Genomic DNA, 12202 nt, shown 5'->3' with positions numbered 1-12202 from the left:
TTTTCACTTCTCTCCATTCTAACTATGGTCTCCCTATCTACCTGAAATAACCTCAATTAAAAAAAAAATAAAATAAAAAAGAAGGGATGGTCTTAAAAAAACAACTACAAAGAAATCAATCCCTCATCCATTACCAGGTTTTTCTTTTGTTCTGGAGCCACGCGTGTAACCCGGTTAGACCTGTTCTCTTTGAATGCCGAGGACTGAGCTGGCCTTATGCAAACGCTCTCAACCTCATCTTGGTTGTTGTTGTGGCAGATCCAATCAAACGAACAGGAAGTGACCTAAGGAATTCCCCTATTGGCTGCTTGAGTGTTCAGCAAAATGTTTTAAAATTAGTATCACATCCATTTATCTTCACTCTTGGGAGTCTTTAGTTGACATAACCTAGTACCTGTGCTTACCCAACCTACTGTTCTGTAGACAGTTTTCCCATTGCCTCAGTTCAGGATTTCCACTCCAGAATCTGCAGCTAAATGAGGTAAGGTGTTTGGGGTATTTATTTTTTTTCTTAAATGCGCTTCCTTTAAAATAACACCAGTGAAAATAATTGAAAAAAAAAAAAATTGTCTGCTGGACTCCTGGCCACCATGCCAAGCCTCTCTTTTCCCACTTTGGAACAGCAGCTAAGCTCATTTAATCAAAAGGTTTTTTAAAGTTACAATAAAGATTTCTGCTTTTTTGGTTTGAACTTGTATCTTCTATTTAAATATTTCTGTTGTGTTTATGTCTGAGAGGGGACAGATTCTGAGAATCTTTTCTATTATGATGTATCTAATACTATTCCGGGTCCTAAATCTGCTACTTTTGTTAACAGAGTTGTCATCTGTTCAGTATGACAAGGGGCGAAAAAGTGGACTTTCCCAATGCTATTGAGAGTGCTTGTGTCGCAGAACCGGGAGATACTCCACAATCATAGTTTTTTGGTTCCTTTTAGTGATGAGAATGTTGATGGACATTGTGTTTGTAACAGAAAAGCCTAAAGTTCATTTATAATTTGGCTTGGTTTCAGCCTCAAGGCAATTTCTTGGCAGTTGTGTGGTGAAGGAGGTTCTGCTGATCTTAGTTCTGTCTAAGCAAAAACATTGCACAGAACCCAGCTCAGACACTGGGTAGGTAAATACGGTGTAAGGCCCGCAGTGTCTTTGCTTGTTTAATTTGTTTCTGTTCCAATGGTAATTTTATTTTAATAGAACCAGAACTGGCCCCTTAAGGTATAGACACAATTGTTTAAGTAGTTGTAGAAGAGAATGTAAAGAAAAAGTTGCTCCAAATCTGTGCTGATTTTGTAAAATATGTGTAATGGACTTAGAGACAAATGTTTGCATTTCACCACATGAGACATTTTAGGCACATACTTATTATTGAATTGTATCAGTAATGTGCTTTTTGATTACTTCATCTAGATATATGTCGTATTTGCTTCTAAAGTACATCCAACTATCCTTTCTTTTCTATCTTTCCCATTTTTTAGAATTAAACAATTACTAGAATTAAACAAGCTCATAATGACAGAAATATGCCTTGAGGTAAAGGTTTCATTTAGTCATTTTATTTATACTTGTCTCACATGACACTGTGTTAAACAGATCTAACTTGCACCAGTATCTCCTGCAATTTGTGAAAACTTCAGTGAAATTAAATATGCGCTCCTTCAAGTTTTGCTTTGATAGCAAATTTGCAGGGTGTAGTCTAAGCCAGTTTTCTGACATTGATTTTGCACTGTAGAAAATACCAGAGCTGCAAAATATAGCAGTTTTATATTTAATGCAAATGCAGAAACTAAAGAAAATGGTTGCAATTAAAACTAGAAAAACAACAGGATTAAGGTGTTTCACTTATAAATATCACAATGACAGTTTAATTCCTGCCCCTTACAATTTTCAAACCCAAGTGATTGTTGCAATAGCAACACAGGACTTGCCAGAATTTTTCAGAGATAATTACATGACTTCAAGTAGAGCTTATCTTGTAGAAAATTTTCAGTCTTGAAAAAAAAGTCCAAAAGTCCAGTGATGGGAAATTCCCCAGAACGTTTTTAAGTGCCCTAGCAATTAAATACCATTCTTCTAAAAATATTTTATCTCATTTTCAGTCTGACATGGTCTTGCTTTAACATTCACCCACCTGATTTTGTTGTCTTTTGATGGTTATTGTGAAGTTCCCATGGGTGGTAAATTTCTGTTCCTTGTGTGGTTAGCTGGGAATAAGTTCTTTCTTAGCCTAGTCTCTGATAATTGTGGTAGTCTGAGCTCCGAAGACTGTTCCTTTTCCTGGAGAAACTTACAGTACAGTGAAGGATCTCAACCTGTTTCACTGTAAGCTTTTCCATCCTTTAATCACTTCAGTGCTCTCCTCTAATTTTTCAACATTAACTGTGAAATGTGGATGTCAGGAAGGATCAGAGTCTGTAGGAACAGCAGTGCCAAACAGAGATATTAAGAGTCAATATACTGGGAATTCCAGTTCAGGGGTTTATGAAGTGTGCCCAAGGCTTTCTTAGAGCTGCCGTCCTCCAGACACCCTTCTCCCCCTTGAGCACTGGTCCTGTATGCAGAGACGAGGTTATCATTAGTAGAGTCACTGTTTCCTTGCATTTAGCATTTCCATTTTTTTCTATTCCAAGTGTCACTTGTAAAGCCTATAAAAATGGTAAAAATACATATTTCCTCCAAGTCCTGGTACTAAAGGGTCTCTCATCAGATCAGAATATCGCTTTGCTTGCCCCAGCACAAGTTAGGTCATGCTTCACAGCAACCTATAGGGTGATAACCATATATTACCCCCATCATGGTGAGATCGGGTAGTAGAATGTGGTCTGTTCAACATGGGATATTATTACCCTCTTGTCACCTGAGAGAGTATGCTGTGGTATTGCCATAGTAATTTCTTATTACTTTAGATAGTCTCAGGGTGTTGTGGGTTTTCAGCAGTGGTGGAAACAGACAATAGAACAGTTGGACAAATGAAATATTAAATCATTTAGCTCCCACTCAACTTCCTTAATTTTTTTTCATTCCCAGTGAATTTCATTGTTAACATCAGTACTTGTTCTGTCTGGGAGGTGAAAAGTAGCAAATTGCAATGGAGAGAAATCAAACTAATAAAGAAAAATCATCCAGAAACACAGATGGAGAGAGATTAGACAGGAAAAAAGAAGGATTTCTGTAGGTGTGTCTGAGTTCGGACAGGAGTGACATGTTAGTCTGTTGCATGTCCCACAGCAATTTGCACCAAACTCCTGTGTGAGGATGGAATTCTACACCTGCTGAAGAAGTGTGTATTTATGTATAATTCTCACAGAAAAGGATTAAAGATTTTATTGACTCAGCGAACTCAGAGAACTGCCCACGAGCCATGACACCTTTCCAGAATCAGTACTCAGCTTTCCTTCCTTGTTCGCCCTTTCCACACTTTTTAAAAATATGTCTAACGTAGTGTCAGGACCAAACCAGGGAAACTTTTCAGTAACTATAATGCAGCCTGGATCTGTTCTGTGGAGTCTAGAGTCACATGCTTTCTGTTGCTGTTAACTTGTTTGAATTCAATCCTCACAAAATTGTCTGACCTCTTTCTGCAATACTATGAATACCATCTCTGTGAACTGGGGTGATGACCTACGGTACAGAGAGACAGGTTGGAAAGTGGGTGCTCCGGGACAGACCTGTCTGGCTTAAAAATTTGTCAGTGTGCTGAGATCAAGATACAGATAGAGATGGATGATCCCTTCTTAATCTGAGGCAATGTGCCAACCCTTTATAGGATTTTCTGTGGGTTTACAGGGCTCTCTTTCTCATCAGCCTTCCTACAGTTGTAAAGTAGGTATTCTTGCTGAGGTATAGGCATTCCTGCAACAAGCAGCACATAAAAAGAAAACGGCCACAAGCTTAGTTGTCATTTGTCATTACTAATGACACACAATATTAGGATGTGGTGGAATGAAATGTGAAGGCTTTGTCGTACACAAGGAAATGAACAGAAACATTATTTTTGTAGCTAGCGTAGTTTGTGATGTTTAATGAAGTAAGGTCTCTGTTCAATCTCACAGCTTCATTACTACTGAATTTCAACCATAAACTCATGGAATTTTCTTCCTAATAATAAGTGCCTTGTGAGCATTGGTGAAGTTCAACACCATCTTTGGCAAAGCACTCTGGCTTCAGCTGCTCAGCCAGCCCAGTGTTCAAGGGCACTTCAAGATCTCTAACCACAAATGTCTGCGTCTGTCCCTCACTGTCCCTGCCTCAGCACACTGCAGCTTACTTGTATTATGGTCTCTGATGATCCAAGGAAGTATTTCTGTAAGTTTTCAAGAGAAGGGTACATTGTAAATTTGGTAACAGTGAAACTCATGGTTAACACTTCTGATCGAAAGGCTAAGCAAAGAAGGATTTGTTCTCACAGCTGGTATACAAAAGAAGTAAGGATTGATTTGGTTTTTGTGGAAGTCATCAGGAAGTCATCTTAGTGTGAGAGCTCCTTTGAGCTCTACTGGGGATGCAGTTTGCACCAAATCCCTCACTGAATGCCTAGAATACTTGGGGCATTTGTTGGTCATTGGTCTACAGACGGGTGAGAATGAGTAAACATGGAGTCATGTAGCCAGTGGAGCAGTTGACAGGCATTTGGCATTTTGCATGTCTCCCTCTGAGGAAGAGCCCTCAAAGGCTGCCTTTCCAAAAGCTGACATTGCACATGGTTATCATTACCTATTCCTCTGCTGATCTTGTGAAATGTGCTTCACAGGGAAAAGTATGAGAACTAGTAGACACAACAGCCAAGTGGAGCTGGGTAATCACTGGTTATAGACAAATAAGATGGGGTAATAAAAAAGAATTGCTTTGTGGTGGTGGAAAGAAAGTAATTCTACCTAAAGGATCTACAAAACTTTAGAATAAAAATTCCTGCCTAGTATGGAGGAAGGATACAGACATAAACATTTGAGATATTTTCTCATCTCACAATCAGATGCAGCCAGAATAGTCTCCTGAGCACCTATAAGTCTGTAAGGATTAAGCAACTATATGTAAAAATATGTTCTATTGCCTAAATTACTAGTGCCATCATAAGAAGAGTTGGTTTTGTTTTTAAAACTGTTCCAGGTAACTAATTTATGTTGCTATATAGTTAAAGAACCCTTGTAAAACTGCCCAAGATGCTATGGTCAGGAATCAGACTAAGTACATGATATAGTGACTACCCCTAAACTTTCTTAATGATTTTTACTGCAACATGTAATTATTATTACACAATAATTTAAAAGCTTGCATCTTGATGATGCACTTTCAAAGTATGCTTGGTTAAGCAATTGTCTTATAGATTGGAGGGGCTTTATCAGGGAGTCAAATTCTGACACACTCAAGGGTGCTGTTCTCATCTCTTTTGCAGTGAGATCTAACATAGTACTCACATAAAAGACTCTTAATATTCCCAGGCACCTGCCCTGACAGAGGAAGATGAAAAAGTTTTAGAAGACTGAATTAATAGGTGATTAGATAAGTAAGATATCCTCATAGACTTATTAAAATTGGAATGTACAAAATTAAATAGATGCAGTTTTTTTCTACATTTAGTGACTTGCAGATATTCTTACCCTCTCTAAGACTTTTAATGATGGAGCTGTAGTATTTTGCAACAACAGGTAGAAACTTCCCTTCCTTCTTTAAAATCTTAAATGATTAAATATTTTTGGGCGAGAGTCAATCCCATAAATTTCTTTGTCTGCGTGTTGCTGATTCCGACAGTCACAGCAAACACTCTGCTTTAAGTATATGGAATTATAGATTCATTTAGGCTGGCAAAGATCTCTAGGATCATTGAGTCCAACTATTAACTCAGCACTGCTGAGTCTACCAGTAAACCAAGTCCCTAAGTGCCATATCTACCTGTATTTTAAATATCTCCAGATATGGAGACCCGGCCACTTCCCTGGCCAGCCTGTTCCAATGCTTGATAACCTTTTTGGTGAAGAAATGTTTCCTAGTATTCAGTTAAAACTCCCCTGGTGCAACTCAAGACCACGTTCTCTCATGCTGTCACTTGGCACCTGAGAAAAGAGACTGACGCCCAAACTCCTTTCAGGTAGTTGTGGAGAGTGATAAAGTCTCCCCTAACCCTCCTTTTCTCCTGGCTAAAAAACCCTAGTTCCCTGCCTGTGGGTTTTGCCCTGTGCTGCAGTAGGTTTTTTTTGCAGGAACACGTGCATGGCCTGAGAGCTGGGGTGCCCAGGGCTGCCCTTCTCCAAACCCTGGACTATTAGCAGCACATCAAGGCATTAGCCTTCCTTATGCTATGACACATCTTCAGTATTTAAAAATCTAATGAAGATTTAATCAGTAAAGATAAAAGAAGACAAAAAACTTCCCAGCGTGTGAAAGTAGCTGTTATAAGGATCTGTGATAATACTCCTTTCCCAGAACATTGTTAAAACAGGTATAATTCCATGGTAATAAATCTAATTTTTGGGGAAAATAGTTGTTTGAAATAGTCTGAAAATATTTTTATTGGTTTTGTTGAGGAAATCTTTTCCAGTTACATTGACAGCTGAGATACACAGCAGTACAGGGGAGCAAAAAGAACTGGAGGGAGCAAGTTTTTTTTTCCAATTTCTAACTCCTCCAGCCTCCCTCCTATAGACCAGCTACAAACTCCACAGTTGCTCTAAGACGTGGCATTCTTGTGCCACAGATAGATAATTGAAGATGAGATTTTAATCTGTTTTACTGGTTACAGGATTATGATGTTATGGAAGGAAACTTGTCCAGGTCAGTCAGTCTAACTAATTAAAAGGCAAAAAATTAAAAAGAGGGGAAAAAAGAAAAGAAAATTTAAAAAAAGAAAAGCAAAAGAAGTAAGCAGGAAAATGAGGAATAAAGGTATTCAGTGAAAAAGAAGGAATGGGATCACAAACTTCACGTCCTGGTTTGGTTTTGAGACAGTCAGAGGCTGCCTGCATTTCAGGATTAGTGTGGTTGGGCTCTGCAGAGAGTTCCCTGGTCACCATATGCACAACAGCCATATTAGGTGAGTTTATTGCTCCCAGCGCAGCTGCTCTGGGGTGATATTACTGCCTGTGTGCCTTAGTTTTGTGCTTCACATTTCTGTCTTTTACAAACAATTCCACATGACAGAGTCGCACATTTGATACTTGAACAACCTGAATATAGGTTTTTACATGTCAGTTAATTCCCTATTGCCAGGGAACTTTCTTTTAAAAATTCCTTTCTTTCATTGTGATTAAAAAAGAATATAAAAGAAACCCAAACAAACAACAGCAAAAAATCCTAAACCACACAAACAAACAAAAACCAACCAATCAACCAAAAAAAACCAAATAGACAAACAAACAACAACAGCAAAAAAACCCCCAAAAAACAAAACAAAACAAAACAAAAAAAACAAGGGAAAAAACCTATAAAAATAGCCACAGTTTCACAGAACAGAAATTTTGAATTTCAGCCAGCTCTGCTTAGGAATTTCTAGCTCATTTTCAGGATCATACATAGGTCAAGGGCAGCTTTTTTGATTTAATACTTCAACTGTAGATTTAATTGTTTGGCTAACTTATCATTCAAATCTCTACTAGTCACATAATAGCCATGATGCATAGAAGAATCTTGGTTTTAGTCTGAACAGGTCTCTTTTTGTCTTGAGAATTCTTTCTCTTGTTTAATACCTTCTCTCTGCCCTCAAAAAAACCACATTCAACTTAACTCATCTGCATGTTGAAAGATTTCCTGGAGATGTGATGCAGTGGGTAGCAATGGAGCTTGAGCTGGAAGACAGGAGTTGGACTGACTTCTCCATTGACTTGTTATGTGACTTAAGTGAATACTTTCAGCTCAGTGTCTCAGTTTTCCTATTTGTAATGTGGATGAAATGCTGGTTCCTTCCTTCGTTTCTGTGTTTTGTGCTATTTACTGCCTTTGCTGTGTGTGCGGACTCTTCCTTCTCTGCTCCATGGTTGTCAGTGTTTCAGGAGTTCTTCCACCACCATAGATGCTGTTAGAGTAGATGAGCCCTGCAGGCTTAATTTTAAGGAGAACTTAAAAGTAGCTCAGTTCCCAGCTGAGAACCTGCTTCTCATGGACTCAATGTTTTTTTTTCCTGTGAAATAGTAGATTAAGAGTTGGAGTGTGTGTGGGTTCATATGGGAAAGCAAACCCTCCCAGTCTTTCAGGTTTTCTTTATCTCTCAAATAAGTTCCTTTACTTTTTACACTTAATTTGCTGCTTTTTCCTAGTAATTTCTGAACCACTGTGTCTTAGCTGCTTTTTCTTCATGTATTTTGTATGATACTACTTCTGACTTTAGTCTTAGAACAGGGTGTTACTTTGACTGATTCCATTGATGGAAAAGAAAAATATTGAGTTCTTTTCTGACACCAGGTTATTCTGTAGCAAAGGACTACTTGTGAAACAGGAGAGAGTTCACATAAGAATTGAAAGAGCGCATTTGTACAAAAACCCAATGAGAAAAGCTCTACCGTCAAACCGGCCCCGGCTGTTGAGGCAGATGCCTGGCTTTGCTTTTTTTGTTTATATTCCAACAAATCAAAGTTGACCTGTGTTGTTATCAGAGTAGAGCAGCAGGTGCAAAAAAATAACTCTGCTGCCAACTCAAACGAAAGGGTAAGACTAATACCCTCTGGGAGGTATTGAGGAGATAACAGAGCCATGCCAGCAACTGAATTAACGGCTCTATTTACGGTGGGTTTTACTTAATAACCTGCTCCTAACACTGACACATAAATACTCCATTGTATTGTTTAACGCAACCTCTGGAGAAATCAATGGAAACAGGATGGGCAGCTCTTGCTGTGCCAGGTGAGAAGGAGCAACGCCACAGAAGCATTGCTCTTCTAACCACAGGCAGGAGGGAGACAAGGAAGGCGTTCTCGGCTTTTACAGAAGTGGGGAGACATCATTTCCCACAACTGCTTGACTTACCTGTAGAAAGTGGCTACAGAGCAAGGAAACCTCATTCCCCCATTTTCTGGTTGCTTTTAATAAAGGCAGTGAGCATAAATAGATGGTGGCATATATGTAAAGTACTGTTCCAGTGCCATGTGGCTCTGGGAGGCTCACAATCCTGGTAGCAGGGGGGGAGTAAGCCTGCTGCCACACCCAGCAGTAAAGCAGACAGCTGTTGTGCCGCCACTGGAGTGGGATGCCAGGAAAGTGGTCTTGCAATCTGTTACTCTTTTCACAACAAATACAATATGAAGAAACCGCATGGATACAGCTGGGCTCCAAGTAAATGTTTACTAAAAACACGCAAGCATGAAAGACTGAGTGGTAGGCAAAGTAATGGTCTGACAGAAGCTTTCTGAAACAGGGTCAGTGAGCTCCACTGGGCTGTTTCAATGATAGCCACCCACTTGGGGACAACTTCCTTTTCAAACAGAGGCTCACCTTGGGATACCTGGTAGTCTGGGGAGGAATGCAGGGCAAGCAGGCGTCCTGGATGAAGCTATCCCAGAGGTGGGATCAGCAAGTCCCAGCTTGGTACTGGGGAATGGGGTAGAGGAGTTAATAGCCAAATAAACCCTCTCTGTCATCTCTGCAGAATGACCCTTCCCACCATGAACCTTGCGTTGCCTCTGCTACATCTCCTCTTTGAAATATGCTTTTCCTATCACATCTGCAAAAAGTATGATCATATTGTGGTTAGTCAGGCAGTGGGTTGTAACATGGTATAAATACTTCTATCAACTAGGCTGAATCCCCAGAAAGCTGCATAGTTTAGCATAAAATTCTTTATGCTTAATTTCCAGCTTCTCTGTCCTAGTTAATTTGTGCTGTGACTCTCACATATTTAATGAAGAAGCACAATCAGTTTGTTGATTGAATGAATCAATTAATGTAAAAAGTAGTAGTCCAAAGGGAAGATTTGCACATTCCCCAAGACACTTTGCTGTTTTGGGTCTCCATCCCAAGTTCCTTATTCTGTTTGGTTCTCACTCAGAAATCAGCCCTAAAGAGGAACCTTGCAGTTTCCAGGCAGATGCCCTTTATTAAAACAAAATATATGAAACAGAGTTTACAAAAAGGTGAAAAAACACAATTGCTTTTTTTTTTTGAAAGTAGGCAAATTAGTGGTTGTTACTGTTGAAAACCAGACTAGTCCCATAGCAAAAGAGAAGTGCTGGTGGTGATAGTGGTTGAAGTAAACTTCCACATGAAATACTGGCTGCTGCTGCAGTATATATCCGAGTGGTTGTTATGTCAGCAACGAGTCAGCATCTAATGAGAGCCAAACATGAATACAAACACAGTTATTACTGTTATTATTGTCATTATTCACTAACAACTGAACAGTCACACAGGCCATATTAGCAGTATGGAAAACAGTTCCCTCAATATGCTGTTAGTCTTTAAAGCAATGCAAAGAGAAGCTGTCGTGGAAGGTAGAGGGAAGTGGTTGGGGAACCAGAGCCAAGGGAAAAGGAGAAGGTGTTAGAACATGATGGTAATATTTTGTTAGCTGATGAGGTTCACGCGTAATTATAGACGTGTGGCTTGTCAAGTTACAGGGCCATCTAGAGTGCTTTTTGGCCATTTGTATATTTAGTGTATTGTAAGCAAAAGAAAGGTGTTTAGCAAAAGGAGATTAGGGAGATGAGTTGGCTCCTGGTTAGAGGAAGGATGTACCAGAGAGATAGGAAGGACATGAAAGGAGGTGTGAAGTTGTTCCATGAGGTGTGGTATTAAGTGCTGAAAGAAGAATAAAGAGCAAAGGCAGTTTTTCCCATTATTGTGTTTCCAAGACTCTGTATCCCTGAGGCTAACCTGATGAATCTATGGCAAATGACTTCTAAATATTCAGGAAAAAATGGTTGACCCAAATTATCATGAACTTGCTGAGGTGGTGCAGACAGTAATGAAAGCATCGCTATATACCAGTCAAAGCCAACTCTGAAAAATGAAAAAGAAAATAGCCCGCTTATTTTTGGCCAGTTTTTAGTGAATCTGTCTACGTGTTCCAAACATTCTAAGAATACATTACTGCGAGTATAATCCAAACATCTATCACAAGAAATAATTTTTTTTTCTTGACTCTCTTTTGTCTCAGCTCCATGATAGCAATTTCACTAATATTATATGGATCTGTGCACAGAACTTCTGCAAAAAGGAGGAAGAGTTTTTTGACAGTAAAATAAATGATGATATTATTCTATTCATATTCAAAAACTAGTGGCATGGCAAGAAGATGCACATCTAGCCTGTGATGTGACAGAAAAGCATGAGTCTGAAACACCAGATCCTTGTTAAGTGGCAGGTTCCATTTCACTGTTTTCTCTGCTAAAGTAACATGACAATGGGTAAAATTTGCAGAAGTGCAAACCTTTGGTAGTTAACACTGTCAGACACATCTATGCCTCGAGGACTCTCTTCACAATCTGCCTTCTGTTTGCTTCTGATTTAGAAAAACAAACAAACAAAAGCCCTCCTGTTTTAAAAATCTTCCTTTTATTTTCATTTTACTAATGAGTACCTTGAAAATTGAAGTCAGTTCATATGAAGATTATTGGGAAAAAAAGGGGTCAGGGAAAAACAACCTATGAAACTTTGCATATAATCAAGTAATTTTTTTTTCTTGCATTCATAAAGTGAACTTTGTTCTCTCTCAAAAAGGAAACTGAACTATGGTTTTGTCTTTAAATTACATCGTTAAAAGAGAGATAAGAACCAAACCCAAACCCTGGAGCAGAGGGATAGCTCAGATACAGATCTAGATCCTAACTTTTCTACCCAAGGTTCTCTTTAGTTAAAATATATATGCAAGATTTTGAAGCATCCATATGAACATGTTAAAACAACCACCACATATCTCTTACAAAAGTTGCCTTGTAGTGCATCATGAAAATAAGATCTTTAGTAATAAAATATTCCAATCAAGCTTTATTTGATTTTGTTTATCATGATCCTATCTATAATGTAGGTATATGTTAAACACTCCTTTTCTATTCATCTTCCTTTTTCTGGTCTTTCAGTTTACCTTCATGTATACATTTAATATACAAGGTTCAAAGAAAACAAAAGAATAAACCAAAGTCTTCCTTTCCAAAAGCCCACAACAGTAAATGATCAAGGTCTCAATGTGGTCTCTGAAAGCTCACTAAGAGCTCACCAGTTTTGCACATGCAAAGGTGGGTTTATGCATATGAACCACAGCTGTATACTCCAAAAATACGTAAGCA

General features: G+C 38.8%; 1 protein-coding gene across 1 annotated transcript in view; it reads left to right on the top strand.

Moving 5' to 3' along the window:
• The first annotated feature begins 339 nt into the window (after positions 1–339).
• Positions 340–12202, top strand: part of EHF (ETS homologous factor) — a 33912-nt gene continuing 22049 nt past the window's right edge. Inside the window, exon 1 of the mRNA XM_010406098.4 lies at positions 340–481. The gene's annotated coding sequence lies outside the window, so the exon portion shown is untranslated. The remainder of the gene's footprint in view (positions 482–12202) is intronic.

Source organism: Corvus cornix, chromosome 5 (genome assembly GCF_000738735.6).
Source record: "Corvus cornix cornix isolate S_Up_H32 chromosome 5, ASM73873v5, whole genome shotgun sequence".
In the NCBI taxonomy this organism is placed as follows: Eukaryota; Metazoa; Chordata; class Aves; order Passeriformes; family Corvidae; genus Corvus; species Corvus cornix.
This window is presented reverse-complemented; position numbering and strand designations above follow the sequence as displayed.